Here is a 12274-nt window from a genome sequence, read left to right on the forward strand (position 1 = left end):
CCCAGAAGGTCCTAACCCCCAAAAAATCATTTCAGTGGGTCCTGCTCTGATTCATTACCTTTCATTTGAGCTATATCCGGTGTCGAACTTTGCCGTACTGAGCTGGCGAGACTTGCAGAAAGAATGTACGGTGGAAACGTAAAAAAAAAATAATACCAACTTTGAACCCCTTCAATTTCCAGAAGGTCCTAACCCCCAAAAAATCATTTCAGTGGGTCCTGCTCTGATTCATTACCTTTCATTTGAGCTATGTCCGGTGTCGAACTTTGCCGTACGGAGCTGGCGAGACTTGCCGGAAGAATGTACGGTGGAAACGTAAAAAAAAAAATAATACCAACTTTGAACCCCTTCAATTCCCAGAAGGTCCTAACCCCCAAAAAATCATTTCAGTGGGTCCTGCTCTGATTCATTACCTTTCATTTGAGTTATGTCCGGTGACGAACTTTGCCGTACGGAGCTGGCGAGACTTGCCGAAAGAATGTACGGTGGAAACGTAAAAAAAAAAAAAAATACCAACTTTGAACCCCTTCAATTCCCAGAAAGTCCTAACCCCCAAAAAATCATTTCAGTGGGTCCTGCTCTGATTCATTACCTTTCATTTGAGCTATGTCCGGTGTCGAACTTTGCCGTACTGAGCTGGCGAGACTTGCAGAAAGAATGTACGGTGGAAACGTAAAAAAAAAAATAATACCAACTTTGAACCCCTTCAATTTCCAGAAGGTCCTAACCCCCAAAAAATCATTTCAGTGGGTCCTGCTCTGATTCATTACCTTTCATTTGAGCTATGTCCGGTGTCGAACTTTGCCGTACGGAGCTGGCGAGACTTGCTGGAAGAATGTACGGTGGAAACGTAAAAAAAAAAATAATACCAACTTTGAACCCCTTCAATTCCCAGAAGGTCCTAACCCCCAAAAAATCATTTCAGTGGGTCCTGCTCTGATTCATTACCTTTCATTTGAGCTATGTCCGGTGACAAACTTTGCCGTACGGAGCTGGCGAGACTTGCCGAAAGAATGTACGGTGGAAACGTAAAAAAAAAAAAATACCAAATTTGAACCCCTTCAATTCCCAGAAGGTCCTAACCCCCAAAAAATCATTTCAGTGGGTCCTGCTCTGATTCATTACCTTTCATTTGAGCTATGTCCGGTGTCGAACTTTGCCGTACTGAGCTGGCGAGACTTGCCGAAAGAATGTACGGTGGAAACGTAAAAAAAAAAATAATACCAACTTTGAACCCCTTCAATTCCCAGAAAGTCCTAACCCCCAAAAAATCATTTCAGTGGGTCCTGCTCTGATTCATTACCTTTCATTTGAGCTATGTCCGGTGTCGAACTTTGCCGTACTGAGCTGGCGAGACTTGCAGAAAGAATGTACGGTGGAAACGTAAAAAAAAAATAATACCAACTTTGAACCCCTTCAATTTCCAGAAGGTCCTAACCCCCAAAAAATCATTTCAGTGGGTCCTGCTCTGATTCATTACCTTTCATTTGAGCTATGTCCGGTGTCGAACTTTGCCGTACGGAGCTGGCGAGACTTGCTGGAAGAATGTACGGTGGAAACGTAAAAAAAAAAATAATACCAACTTTGAACCCCTTCAATTCCCAGAAGGTCCTAACCCCCAAAAAATCATTTCAGTGGATCCTACTCTGATTCATTACCTTTCATTTGAGCTATGTCCGGTGACGAACTTTGCCGTACGGAGCTGGCGAGACTTGCCGAAAGAATGTACGGTGGAAACGTAAAAAAAAAAAAATACCAAATTTGAACCCCTTCAATTCCCAGAAGGTCCTAACCCCCAAAAAATCATTTCAGTGGGTCCTGCTCTGATTCATTACCTTTCATTTGAGCTATGTCCGGTGTCGAACTTTGCCGTACTGAGCTGGCGAGACTTGCCGAAAGAATGTACGGTGGAAACGTAAAAAAAAAAATAATACCAACTTTGAACCCCTTCAATTTCCAGACGGTCCTAACCCCCAAAAAATCATTTCAGTGGGTCCTGCTCTGATTCATTACCTTTCATTTGAGCTATGTCCGGTGTCGAACTTTGCCGTACGGAGCTGGCGAGACTTGCCGGAAGAATGTACGGTGGAAACGTAAAAAAAAAATATTACCAACTTTGAACCCCTTCAATTCCAAGAAGGTCCTAACCCCCAAAAAATCATTTCAGTGGGTCCTGCTCTGATTCATTACCTTTTATTTGAGCTATGTCCGGTGTCGAACTTTGCCGTACTGAGCTGGCGAGACTTGCAGAAAGAATGTACGGTGGAAACGTAAAAAAAAAATAATACCAACTTTGAACCCCTTCAATTTCCAGAAGGTCCTAACCCCCAAAAAATCATTTCAGTGGGTCCTGCTCTGATTCATTACCTTTCATTTGAGCTATGTCCGGTGTCGAACTTTGCCGTACGGAGCTGGCGAGACTTGCCGGAAGAATGTACGGTGGAAACGTAAAAAAAAAAATAATACCAACTTTGAACCCCTTCGATTCCCAGAAGGTCCTAACCCCCAAAAAATCATTTCAGTGGGTCCTGCTCTGATTCATTACCTTTCATTTGAGTTATGTCCGGTGACGAACTTTGCCGTACGGAGCTGGCGAGACTTGCCGAAAGAATGTACGGTGGAAACGTAAAAAAAAAAAAAATACCAACTTTGAACCCCTTCAATTCCCAGAAAGTCCTAACCCCCAAAAAATCATTTCAGTGGGTCCTGCTCTGATTCATAACCTTTCATTTGAGCTATGTCCGGTGTCGAACTTTGCCGTACTGAGCTGGCGAGACTTGCAGAAAGAATGTACGGTGGAAACGTAAAAAAAAAATAATACCAACTTTGAACCCCTTCAATTTCCAGAAGGTCCTAACCCCCAAAAAATCATTTCAGTGGGTCCTGCTCTGATTCATTACCTTTCATTTGAGCTATGTCCGGTGTCGAACTTTGCCGTACGGAGCTGGCGAGACTTGCTGGAAGAATGTACGGTTGAAACGTAAAAAAAAAAATAATACCAACTTTGAACCCCTTCAATTCCCAGAAGGTCCTAACCCCCGAAAAATCATTTCAGTGGGTCCTGCTCTGATTCATTACCTTTCATTTGAGCTATGTCCGGTGACGAACTTTGCCGTACGGAGCTGGCGAGACTTGCCGAAAGAATGTACGGTGGAAACGTAAAAAAAAAAAAATACCAAATTTGAACCCCTTCAATTCCCAGAAGATCCTAACCCCCAAAAAATCATTTCAGTGGGTCCTGCTCTGATTCATTACCTTTCATTTGAGCTATGTCCGGTGTCGAACTTTGCCGTACGGAGCTGGCGAGACTTGCCGGAAGAATGTACGGTGGAAACGTAAAAAAAAAATAATACCAACTTTGAACCCCTTCAATTCCCAGAAGGTCCTAACCCCCAAAAAATCATTTCAGTGGGTCCTGCTCTGATTCATTACCTTTCATTTGAGTTATGTCCGGTGACGAACTTTGCCGTACGGAGCTGGCGAGACTTGCCGAAAGAATGTACGGTGGAAACGTAAAAAAAAAAAAATACCAACTTTGAACCCCTTCAATTCCCAGAAGGTCCTAACCCCCAAAAAATCATTTCAGTGGGTCCTGCTCTGATTCATTACCTTTCATTTGAGCTATGTCCGGTGTCGAACTTTGCCGTACTGAGCTGGCGCGAGACTTGCAGAAAGAATGTACGGTGGAAACGTAAAAAAAAAAAAATACCAACTTTGAACCCCTTCAATTTCCAGAAGGTCCTAACCCCCAAAAAATCATTTCAGGGGGTCCTGCTCTGATTCATTACCTTTCATTTGAGCTACGTCCGGTGTCATACTTTGCCGTACGGAGCTGGCGAGACTTGCCGGAAAAATGTACGGTGGAAACGTAAAAAAAAAAATAATACCAACTTTGAACCCCTTCAATTCCTAGAAGGTCCTAACCCCCAAAAAATCATTTCAGTGGGTCCTGCTCTGATTCATTACCTTTCATTTGAGTTATGTCCGGTGTCGAACTTTGCCGTACGGAGCTGGCGAGACTTGCCGAAAGAATGTACGGTGGAAACGTAAAAAAAAAAAAAATACCAACTTTTAACCCCTTCAATTCCCAGAAGGTCCTAACCCCCAAAAAATCATTTCAGTGGGTCCTGCTCTGATTCATTACCTTTCATTTGAGCTATGTCCGGTGTCGAACTTTGCCGTACTGAGCTGGCGAGACTTGCAGAAAGAATGTACGGTGGAAACGTAAAAAAAAAATAATACCAACTTTGAACCCCTTCAATTTCCAGAAGGTCCTAACCCCCAAAAAATCATTTCAGTGGGTCCTGCTCTGATTCATTACCTTTCATTTGAGCTATGTCCGGTGTCGAACTTTGCCGTACGGAGCTGGCGAGACTTGCCGGAAGAATGTACGGTGGAAACGTAAAAAAAAAAATAATACCAACTTTGAACCCCTTCAATTCCCAGAAGGTCCTAACCCCCAAAAAATCATTTCAGTGGGTCCTGCTCTGATTCATTACCTTTCATTTGAGCTATGTCCGGTGTCGAACTTTGCCGTACGGAGCTGGCGAGACTTGCCGGAAGAATGTACGGTGGAAACGTAAAAAAAAAAATAATACCAACTTTGAACCCCTTCAATTCCCAGAAGGTCCTAACCCCCAAAAAATCATTTCAGTGGGTCCTGCTCTGATTCATTACCTTTCATTTGAGCTATGTCCGGTGTCGAACTTTGCCGTACTGAGCTGGCGCGAGACTTGCAGAAAGAATGTACGGTGGAAACGTAAAAAAAAAAAAATACCAACTTTGAACCCCTTCAATTTCCAGAAGGTCCTAACCCCCAAAAAATCATTTCAGGGGGTCCTGCTCTGATTCATTACCTTTCATTTGAGCTACGTCCGGTGTCATACTTTGCCGTACGGAGCTGGCGAGACTTGCCGGAAAAATGTACGGTGGAAACGTAAAAAAAAAAATAATACCAACTTTGAACCCCTTCAATTCCTAGAAGGTCCTAACCCCCAAAAAATCATTTCAGTGGGTCCTGCTCTGATTCATTACCTTTCATTTGAGTTATGTCCGGTGTCGAACTTTGCCGTACGGAGCTGGCGAGACTTGCCGAAAGAATGTACGGTGGAAACGTAAAAAAAAAAAAAATACCAACTTTTAACCCCTTCAATTCCCAGAAGGTCCTAACCCCAAAAAAATCATTTCAGTGGGTCCTGCTCTGATTCATTACCTTTCATTTGAGCTATGTCCGGTGTCGAACTTTGCCGTACTGAGCTGGCGAGACTTGCAGAAAGAATGTACGGTGGAAACGTAAAAAAAAAATAATACCAACTTTGAACCCCTTCAATTTCCAGAAGGTCCTAACCCCCAAAAAATCATTTCAGTGGGTCCTGCTCTGATTCATTACCTTTCATTTGAGCTATGTCCGGTGTCGAACTTTGCCGTACGGAGCTGGCGAGACTTGCCGGAAGAATGTACGGTGGAAACGTAAAAAAAAAAATAATACCAACTTTGAACCCCTTCAATTCCCAGAAGGTCCTAACCCCCAAAAAATCATTTCAGTGGGTCCTGCTCTGATTCATTACCTTTCATTTGAGCTATGTCCGGTGTCGAACTTTGCCGTACGGAGCTGGCGAGACTTGCCGGAAGAATGTACGGTGGAAACGTAAAAAAAAAAATAATACCAACTTTGAACCCCTTCAATTCCCAGAAGGTCCTAACCCCCAAAAAATCATTTCAGTGGGTCCTGCTCTGATTCATTACCTTTTATTTGAGCTATGTCCGGTGTCGAACTTTGCCGTACTGAGCTGGCGAGACTTGCAGAAAGAATGTACGGTGGAAACGTAAAAAAATAAATAATACCAACTTTGAACCCCTTCAATTTCCAGAAGGTCCTAACCCCCAAAAAATCATTTCAGTGGGTCCTGCTCTGATTCATTACCTTTCATTTGAGCTATGTCCGGTGTCGAACTTTGCCGTACTGAGCTGGCGAGACTTGCAGAAAGAATGTACGGTGGAAACGTAAAAAAAAAATAATACCAACTTTGAACCCCTTCAATTTCCAGAAGGTCCTAACCCCCAAAAAATCATTTCAGTGGGTCCTGCTCTGATTCATTACCTTTCATTTGAGCTATGTCGGGTGTCGAACTTTGCCGTACGGAGCTGGCGAGACTTGCCGGAAGAATGTACGGTGGAAACGTAAAAAAAAAATATTACCAAATTTGAACCCCTTCAATTCCAAGAAGGTCCTAACCCCCAAAAAATCATTTCAGTGGGTCCTGCTCTGGTTCATTACCTTTCATTTGAGTTATGTCCGGTGACGAACTTTGCCGTACGGAGCTGGCGAGACTTGCCGAAAGAATGTACGGTGGAAACGTAAAAAAAAAAAAATACCAACTTTGAACCCCTTCAATTCCCAGAAGGTCCTAACCCCCAAAAAATCATTTCAGTGGGTCCTGCTCTGATTCATTACCTTTTATTTGAGCTATGTCCGGTGTCGAACTTTGCCGTACTGAGCTGGCGAGACTTGCAGAAAGAATGTACGGTGGAAACGTAAAAAAAAAATAATACCAACTTTGAACCCCTTCAATTTCCAGAAGGTCCTAACCCCCAAAAAATCATTTCAGTGGGTCCTGCTCTGATTCATTACCTTTCATTTGAGCTATGTCCGGTGTCGAACTTTGCCGTACGGAGCTGGCGAGACTTGCCGGAAGAATGTACGGTGGAAACGTAAAAAAAAAAATAATACCAACTTTGAACCCCTTCGATTCCCAGAAGGTCCTAACCCCCAAAAAATCATTTCAGTGGGTCCTGCTCTGATTCATTACCTTTCATTTGAGTTATGTCCGGTGACGAACTTTGCCGTACGGAGCTGGCGAGACTTGCCGAAAGAATGTACGGTGGAAACGTAAAAAAAAAAAAATACCAACTTTGAACCCCTTCAATTCCCAGAAAGTCCTAACCCCCAAAAAATCATTTCAGTGGGTCCTGCTCTGATTCATTACCTTTCATTTGAGCTATGTCCGGTGTCGAACTTTGCCGTACTGAGCTGGCGAGACTTGCAGAAAGAATGTACGGTGGAAACGTAAAAAAAAAATAATACCAACTTTGAACCCCTTCAATTTCCAGAAGGTCCTAACCCCCAAAAAATCATTTCAGTGGGTCCTGCTCTGATTCATTACCTTTCATTTGAGCTATGTCCGGTGTCGAACTTTGCCGTACGGAGCTGGCGAGACTTGCTGGAAGAATGTACGGTTGAAACGTAAAAAAAAAAATAATACCAACTTTGAACCCCTTCAATTCCCAGAAGGTCCTAACCCCCAAAAAATCATTTCAGTGGGTCCTGCTCTGATTCATTACCTTTCATTTGAGCTATGTCCGGTGACGAACTTTGCCGTACGGAGCTGGCGAGACTTGCCGAAAGAATGTACGGTGGAAACGTAAAAAAAAAAAAATACCAAATTTGAACCCCTTCAATTCCCAGAAGGTCCTAACCCCCAAAAAATCATTTCAGTGGGTCCTGCTCTGATTCATTACCTTTCATTTGAGCTATGTCCGGTGTCGAACTTTGCCGTACGGAGCTGGCGAGACTTGCCGGAAGAATGTACGGTGGAAACGTAAAAAAAAAATAATACCAACTTTGAACCCCTTCAATTCCCAGAAGGTCCTAACCCCCAAAAAATCATTTCAGTGGGTCCTGCTCTGATTCATTACCTTTCATTTGAGTTATGTCCGGTGACGAACTTTGCCGTACGGAGCTGGCGAGACTTGCCGAAAGATTGTACGGTGGAAACGTAAAAAAAAAAAAAATACCAACTTTGAACCCCTTCAATTCCCAGAAGGTCCTAACCCCCAAAAAATCATTTCAGTGGGTCCTGCTCTGATTCATTACCTTTCATTTGAGCTATGTCCGGTGTCGAACTTTGCCGTACTGAGCTGGCGCGAGACTTGCAGAAAGAATGTACGGTGGAAACGTAAAAAAAAAAAAATACCAACTTTGAACCCCTTCAATTTCCAGAAGGTCCTAACCCCCAAAAAATCATTTCAGGGGGTCCTGCTCTGATTCATAACCTTTCATTTGAGCTACGTCCGGTGTCATACTTTGCCGTACGGAGCTGGCGAGACTTGCCGGAAGAATGTACGGTGGAAACGTAAAAAAAAAAATAATACCAACTTTGAACCCCTTCAATTCCTAGAAGGTCCTAACCCCCAAAAAATCATTTCAGTGGGTCCTGCTCTGATTCATTACCTTTCATTTGAGTTATGTCCGGTGTCGAACTTTGCCGTACGGAGCTGGCGAGACTTGCCGAAAGAATGTACGGTGGAAACGTAAAAAAAAAAAAAATACCAACTTTTAACCCCTTCAATTCCCAGAAGGTCCTAACCCCCAAAAAATCATTTCAGTGGGTCCTGCTCTGATTCATTACCTTTCATTTGAGCTATGTCCGGTGACGAACTTTGCCGTACTGAGCTGGCGAGACTTGCAGAAAGAATGTACGGTGGAAACGTAAAAAAAAAATAATACCAACTTTGAACCCCTTCAATTTCCAGAAGGTCCTAACCCCCAAAAAATCATTTCAGTGGGTCCTGCTCTGATTCATTACCTTTTATTTGAGCTATGTCCGGTGTCGAACTTTGCCGTACGGAGCTGGCGAGACTTGCCGGAAGAATGTACGGTGGAAACGTAAAAAAAAAAATAATACCAACTTTGAACCCCTTCAATTCCCAGAAGGTCCTAACCCCCAAAAAATCATTTCAGTGGGTCCTGCTCTGATTCATTACCTTTCATTTGAGCTATGTCCGGTGTCGAACTTTGCCGTACGGAGCTGGCGAGACTTGCCGAAAGAATGTACGGTGGAAACGTAAAAAAAAAATAATACCAACTTTGAACCCCTTCAATTCCCAGAAGGTCCTAACCCCCAAAAAATCATTTCAGTGGGTTTTGCTCTGATTCATTACCTTTCATTTGAGCCATGTCCGGTAAAGAACTTTGCCGTACGAAGCTGGCGAGACTTACCGAAAGAGTGTAGGGTGGACACGTATTTTTTTTTAACAACTTTGAACCCCTATAATTCCCGAATGGGCCTAACCCCCAAAAAATCATTACAGAGGGCTCTGCTCTGATTTATTACCTTTCATTTGAACCATGTCCGGAGTCAAACTTTGCCGTACGAAGGTGGCGAGGCTTGCCGAAAGAAAACCAGTTGGCCCTGCTCTGACTTTTTAGGAATGGGTACTCATTACCAAACATGTATTCAGATAAATTAAAAATAGGGTAGTTCTGAAATAACTTGAATCATGTATTAGTCTTTTAAATAATTCTAGTAATTCCAGGGACTCTTTAATCGGTATCATGTACGTCATTATTTTTTTTCGTGAATTGTCCTTCATAAATTATCTGTTCTTATATTATGAAATGAGCAAATTTTGCCATATCGATGAATTTCGGTTGCACTACTGTAAATATAGATACTTACTATATCTGACGATATACCACTTTTAATTAGAAGTTTCATAAATTCAATGAAATAATATATAACCATGCATCTGAATCAATTTTCTGAATTTAACCCTTATCAGGAAAGCTAATATTTGACAGCCAAGGATATGTCGGATCCGAAACATTTGAAGAGTTATAAAACAGTTTATTGTCTGGTAGGTCTCATTCCTTAAAAGTGGACGGGATTGTAGTTATGACATTTGGAACATATCCGCTATCATCTTTGAAACGGAAAATTATTCTATTACGTTCTACCAACTCGTGATGGCATCAGTAAAATTAACGAATTGATGTTACTGATTCTCAAATAACATGTGAATTTCACAAACCCGTTCTAAACATTGCAAAGGTCTATTAATTTTGGAATACCACAAAATCGGTCCCTCTATACATAAAGGAGAGCTGATAAATGTTCTCATTTTGATCCTGCAATGGCAAAAAAATGTAAACTTATTCATGAGTTTCCCTACTATGTTAATATAATTGAAACCTGACAACTGAATGGGTTTTGTTTTGTGTGATACGTCTTGTTCGGTCTTTTGATTTCCATGTTGTTATATTTTTATAGACTGTGTGTTGATTGTTTGTTTGCATGATATTATCAGTTAGTTGTCGACTTTTGCTCTTTATGGACTGGTCCTTGTTTTATTCGTAAAAAAACCCAAGAAGAAACAAGATTATGTCATAATTTTCGTACCATATTCTTCCATAATAATGCTTAAATGCTTCGTAACAGATTCCACCATCTTCATCGTCGTCATAATTATTTTGAAACTATAATAGGAGAAAGTCATAAAACGGTTTTAAAACAACTCTTACAAAGTTACAGAATTGCATTGAACAGACATTTATATTAAAAACATGGCATTTGTACAAATAACACAATATTCAAATATATTGATCTTGATTGATTCCAAATGATTTTATGAAAGTTTATTTCTTGTACAAATCGTCATCAACATCAAAATCAACCATTTTGTCTACAAAAGTTATGTCACATTATTATCATCAACATTATATCGGGTTCTCTATCCTCTATCAATAGCACCTTTATTATCACTATTAGTATGACCATAATCCTATAAGTATCATCATTACCATTACAAATAAAATCGTCCAATTCCTCTATGCCATCAAAATCATTATTATTATTGACCACTATTGATTAGCATCACAGATGAATTAACCATCACAAAGAATTGATAATCAGCAATACACACATTATTTCATTGGTCATTATTAGGAATATTTTAACACCATTACACATTATATCATTACAAATATTGTCACAATCACAATAAACATATCATAAACAATATTCAATATAACTGTCTTTCACATGACACATTCACATTTATAATAATTAAAACCATCCAAAACGTTATAAAAATAAACCAAATAACCAAAATTGTCACCATCTTTTCATCTCCATTGTACTTCAAATGTTCATCATTTTCATTAACATCATTACATATCCTACTCCTTCTCATTTCCTTCCTGCTCCTCTTTTACCTCCTCCTCCTCCTCATCCTCCTCCTCTTACTCCTCCTCCTCCTCCTCCTCCTCCTCCTCCTCCTCCTCCTCCTCATCATCATCATCATCATCATCATCATCATCATCATCATCATCATCATCATCATCATCATCATCATCATCATCATCATCACAGGCATTGTGAACAAAACATCGTTATAACAATCATCAGGACCAAATTAACACCTGCACAACCTTCATTATCGTGAACATCAGTATTGTGTTCAGCTCTGTTAACAAATATATACAACCATTATATTCATAAACATCACTATTGGCAATTAGAATTTTACTTCACCTTAATTGTGTTCAGTACTGTCAATACAATATATCTCAATTTTTATTAAAAACACAATTTTTGGCAACTAAAACGTTTACTTCTGGTAATTACTGTTAATTATACTTTACATCACCATAATCATGTTCAGCACTACCAAAAACGTTCCACCACAATCATAATCATATTTAGCACCATCAACATAAACGTACCACCATCAGAATCATTAACATCACCGTCGCTTATCAAAAATTTACGTCATCATCATCATGTTCAGCACCGTCAACAGAAACATACCACAATCAGAATCAAAATCCATATATTTCAGCAATCTTAACTTTACTTCACCATCGTGATATTCAGTACGGTAAACAAATGTATACTGCCATAATAATCATTCACATTAAGATGTTACCTCACCCTCATCATGTTAAACACCGTCAACGGAAACGTACCATCATCATAATAATAAAACTCACCATCGTAATGTTCAGCACCGTCACAATTGTCAAAAAATATATACTTCAACATAATCATGTTCAGCACCATCAACAAAAATGTATCTTCATCGTCATCTTGACATTTTAAACCTTACTTCTTCATGATCATTCTCATGAACAGAAATGTACCACCATCATAATCAATTACATAGCTTTCGGCAATTTAAACTTTACTTCACCATCGTGATGTTCAGCACCGCTAACAAATATATACTGGCATTGGCTACTACAACTTTATTTCAAGTTTCAACATATTCAGCACCGTCAACAGAAACGTCCCACCATCGTAATCATTAACATGACTGCCGTCAGTTTAACCGTGACCTCACCGTCATCATATCCAGTACCATCACCTGAAACGTACCACCATCGTAATCATTAACATCCTGCCGTCAGTTAAACCATTACTTCACCATCACCATGTTCAACACCGTCAACAGAAACGTATCACCATTATAATCATTATTGTCACTGTTGTCAATT

At 40.6% G+C, this 12274-nt stretch overlaps 1 long non-coding RNA gene across 3 annotated transcripts; it reads right to left on the bottom strand.

The window, feature by feature from the left end:
• Nucleotides 1-830: 830 nt before the first annotated feature.
• LOC127706143 (uncharacterized) lies at nucleotides 831-7231 on the bottom strand. Of its 3 annotated transcripts, XR_007984249.1 has the most exons (4): nucleotides 6987-7231; nucleotides 2724-3609; nucleotides 1659-1835; nucleotides 831-948 (listed from the first exon to the last, which is right to left on the bottom strand). It is a non-coding gene; the product is annotated as an uncharacterized LOC127706143 (long non-coding RNA). The 3 variants fall into 3 exon arrangements; XR_007984250.1 differs by lacking the exon at nucleotides 1659-1835 and having other exon boundaries at nucleotides 870-948; XR_007984248.1 differs by lacking the exons at nucleotides 831-948; nucleotides 1659-1835 and adding an exon at nucleotides 1069-1125.
• Nucleotides 7232-12274: the final 5043 nt, after the last annotated feature.

This window comes from Mytilus californianus, unplaced genomic scaffold, assembly GCF_021869535.1.
Source record: "Mytilus californianus isolate M0D057914Y unplaced genomic scaffold, xbMytCali1.0.p SCAF_6, whole genome shotgun sequence".
In the NCBI taxonomy this organism is placed as follows: Eukaryota; Metazoa; Mollusca; class Bivalvia; order Mytilida; family Mytilidae; genus Mytilus; species Mytilus californianus.